Raw genomic sequence first — 4,466 nt, forward strand, 5'->3', positions numbered from 1 at the left:
CTAGTTTTTGTAGAGGCGAGGTTTCACCATGTTGCCCGGGCTGGTCTCAAACTCTTGAGCTCAAGTGATCCACCTTCCTCGACCTCCCAAAGTGCCGGGATTACAGGCATGACCATCGTATCCTGCCTGTCTGTAGATTTTTGAAAGTGGCAACAGGTGCATAGGTAACCAAAGTATAGAGCTCATTTGGTGAATCTTCATCCTCATTATGTTTTCTGGATAACCACACATGGATGGGTATGGGTCACCCTTATTCCTTTAGCCTAGACAGCTTTGTCAAGCCTGGTATCAACAAGCACATTTGGAGTTCTCACCTCCTTCACAGCAGATTTCCAGATCTCTTTGAATGCCCGAGGGACACACTTCTTGAAGGCTACTCCATGGATGCATTTCTGAATGTTGATGGTGTATTCTTGGGTCACCACCTTGCTGATGGCAGAACAGCCTTTCTTCTCGCCACCTGTCTTTGCAGGAGCCATTCTGCCAGGCCCAAGTTGGAAAGGAAGCCAGATGTCTTTACTTAATAGTTTGTCTCCTTTAGCAGACATAGTCTTATAATCCTGTTTATTTCCAGAAAGGGTTTCTGCCAGGTGGAAAAAACGTATGCAACAAAGTGAAATAAAAATAAGTAAGGAAACCAAGAAAAAGGGAAATACGAGTAGAAAAGACAGAACGAGAAGAGAGGTTATCACACAAAATATATACAAAGAAGACTATGCTTTCAGGAAGAAAGGCACGCATTTGCCTTAAAACTTCTTAAGGGTCAAGAGGGAGAAAAAAACACCATTAGTTGTAATTCCCAGTGCCCAGGTGATTTAGAGAAATCACATACTACCACCACCATTACCAGCAGCAGCAGCAAGTATGCCCTTGAAGAAGCCTGGTAATTTGTGGTTCTGAGACCAAAGAAATTTATCTTGCTCCAGGCACCACTCATCAACCATATATGCTATGAAATGTTCTATTGTGGGTTACTTAATCTCGCAACACTTTTTATTGAAATAGCAGGAGACAAAAGCCAAAATGTGACAAACTTAATGGAGTTAATAATTTCTCAAATCATTTTACAAAGAAGAGGAAAAGAAGCACCTATTTAATTGCTCCAGGACCACCCTACCTCTGCTAATTGACATCAACAAAATAGACAGGTGTACCCTACCTTTCTCCCCACTCCGCTGCCTTCCCTAGCTGCAGGGGAGCCTGGGAAAGGTAGTTGTTAGCTTCTCAGTACAGGAAGGCACAGTAGAAGAAGGCTGGGGGAGAATGTGTAATGAGTCTACTGTATCCACCTGTATTAGTCTGTTCTTATGCTGCTGATAAAGACATATCCAAGACTCGGTAATTTATAAAGGAAAGAGGTTTAATGGACTCACAGTTCAGCATGGGTGGGGAGACCTCACAATCATGGCAGAAGGCAAGGAGGAGCAAGTCACATCTTACATGGATGGCAACAGGCAAAGAGAGAGAACTTTTGCAGGGGAACTCCTCTTTATAAATAAACCATTAGATCTCAGAAGACTTATTCACTATCATGAGAATAGCATGATAAAGACCTGACCCTATGATTCAATTACCTTCCACTGGGTACCTCCCACGACACGTGGGAATTGTGGGAGCTACAATTCAAGATGAGATTTGGGTGGGGACACAGCCAAACTATGTCACCACCCCAGTAATTTTAGTCCTTTGGATATTGGTTGGTCTAAGAATTGGTTTGGACCCCAGTTCTGACTGCTGAGATGTGAGGTGGTATCTTCTGGCAAGGGCTTCCCTTCCTGAATAGACAGAAAAAAACTTCTGAAGGAAATCATTCTCTGCCCTTACCCTTCTTCCTCTCTGGAGCCCAAATGCAATGCCTGGCTATGTAGCAGCCACATGGAGACCATGAGGTGAAAAGTATGAGAACAAAAGTCAACACATTAAGGATAATAGGAAAGATAGAGCTGGGTCCCTCATAGCATTGTTGAGCCATTGCTCCAGACCTGGATTGACTTCCCTTGAACTATTTTTATTTGAGACAAATAAACATTCATTTGTTAAAACAACCAGAGTTAAACTTTCTGTTTGCTGCTGGATGCATTCCTAATCTAGAGTCTGTTGCAGCAGCCAGGCTAGGACAGACAGCTGTGAAGATGCAGAGACATGGCCAGACTCAGGATATATTTTGGAAGTAGAACCATCAGGACTTGATGACAGGTTGGCTGAAAACAGGAAAGAAGGGGATGGAAAGAATCAAGGATGTCATCTATGTTTTTTGCTAGACATGACTGATGGAAATGTGTAATCTTGTTTTAATTCAGAAGGTGGGAAAATTCCTACTCTCACTGCTGCAGAAATACCTGAGGAAGATAAAAACACTTTTGTTGCTCTCTTGAAACCTGTTTTCCATTGAGGCAAGGGAAAAGTTGGGTTAGATTAATGTTAAATAATGCAGAAGACAGTTGGAAATTCCTAACATCTATTCTGGACACTGTAGCTGGAACGTATAGCAGCCTCTCCATGCCTTCTCATCTCCCAAGCCTCTTTTCCATCAAAGTCCAGGTGTACAAAATGAAATCCTTACATCAACTATTATGTTCTGGTTTTTATTGTTTGCAGGAATAGACTATTAGAATACTAATACTTCTAAAGAATATATTAACTTCTCGAGTCAGTAAATAATGATCCACAGCTGGATCAAATAAGCATTTCAAATCAGAGCTATTTTTAAAAAAAGAATATTTTCTTTTTTTAATGAAAAATTTTTTTTAGAGATAAGGTCTCCCCTATAGCCCAGGCTGGAGTGCAGTGGTGCAATCATAGCTCACTGCAGCCTCGACCTCCTGGACTGAAGCAATCCTCCTGCCTCAGCCTCCTGAGTAGTTGGGACTACAGCTGTGCCTCGCCATGCTTGGTATCTTATTTTATTTTTGTAGAGATGGCGGTGGGGGCAGGGGTCTCACTGTGTTGCCCAGGATGGTCTAGAACTCCTGGCCTCAAGCAATCCTCCCTCCTTGGTCTCCCAAAGTGCTCAAATTATAGGCATGAGCCACTGCATCTAGACCATATCTATCTATCTATCTGTCTATCTATCTATCTATCTATCTATCTATCTATCTATCTATCTATCAATCATCTATCTATCTATATCTATATATTCTATAATCCTAGCACTTTGATATTTTAAAATATCAAGTAAAACAGTTACATGATGTGTATATTTTGTATCTATTCTTATATTGCTAAGGCTTTACTTTCGTTGATGAGAATAAACTAGGAATGTCAAATACATTGCCTGCTATAACCACAGTTACTTTTAAAGAAGATGCATCACCACCCTATACCTCCTGAAAGGGCAGCCTTTAGGTACACATATTGCATGACCTCATCATCCCCTGTCCCAACCCCAACTTGAAGGACAATACATTCATAAGTTGGCATGAGTAGGCCTGGAAGGGTAAACGGGTCATTGAAGCCCCCCTCCTCACCCCCTGTCAGAAAATTGATATAAAAAAACTTACGTGAATGAAGCAGCCTTCAGCAGAAGGTGAAACTTGAAAGATACGAGGTAAGCCTGGCATGGTGGCACACACCTACAGTCCCAGCTACTCAGGAGGCTGAGGCCGGCAGATCGCTTGAGCCCAGGAGTTCGAGACCAGGCTAGCAACATAGTGAGACCCTGTCTCTACAAAAAATTTAAAAAGCAGCCCAGGTGTGGTGGTCCCAGTGACTCAGGAGGCAGAAGTGGGAAGATAGTGTGAGCCCAGGAGATCGAGGCTGCAGTGAGCCGTGATTGCACCCCTTCACTCCAGCCCAGAGTAAAGAAATGCCATGAGAGCCTCCAGGTAGGTCCTGAGTGGGGAATGGCAAACCAAGTGACTGGCTTGAGCACAGAGAGCCAGGCCATGGTCTGTGATGGTAGAATATTCCTTCCATGTGCCTCTTCTCCTGCCTAGCACTGGGTGGCAGGAGGAGGAAGCCCGGGTTGCAGCAGTGGCAAGATGAGCCTCAATAGCCAACACCAGTGATAGCCAGGGAGTCAGCAAATTCGTCTGGAAGACCTTCGAGGACAGACAAAGGCAACATGGCCTCTGTCTCCTGTAAACTCATACCTCAGTGAACTGAGGGAACTAGAGCCAGGCTCTGCCTTTTACAACAAAAACAGCCCAACCAAAACAGCCCAACCAAAACCCCAAACAGAAACAAATTCTACTACCTTTTATACTGCAAATACAAATAATTACACTTTTGTGTTCTCTCCGAGTTTATGCTACACAACAGCAAGCCTTTGGGGCTCATGGAGTACTTTCATATGAATAATCCCAGACATTACATTATGATCTAGCTTCCTGCCTTCCTTCTTTCCTTCCTTCCTTCCTTCCTTCCTTTCTTTCTTCCTTCCTTCCCTCCCTCCATTTCTCTTTCCTTCCTTTCCTCCTTCCTCCCTTCCCTCCTTCCTTCTCTCCTTCCTCCCTCCCTCCTTTTCT

At 43.4% G+C, this 4,466-nt stretch overlaps 1 pseudogene; it reads right to left on the bottom strand.

Moving 5' to 3' along the window:
- LOC105527519 overlaps positions 1–500 on the bottom strand; it is a 1,188-nt pseudogene extending 688 nt beyond the window's left edge.
- Between the last annotated feature and the right edge of the window lie 3,966 nt (positions 501–4,466).

The sequence above is a fragment of the Colobus angolensis genome, unplaced genomic scaffold (genome assembly GCF_000951035.1).
Source record: "Colobus angolensis palliatus isolate OR3802 unplaced genomic scaffold, Cang.pa_1.0 Scaffold63, whole genome shotgun sequence".
NCBI classification, from domain to species: Eukaryota; Metazoa; Chordata; class Mammalia; order Primates; family Cercopithecidae; genus Colobus; species Colobus angolensis.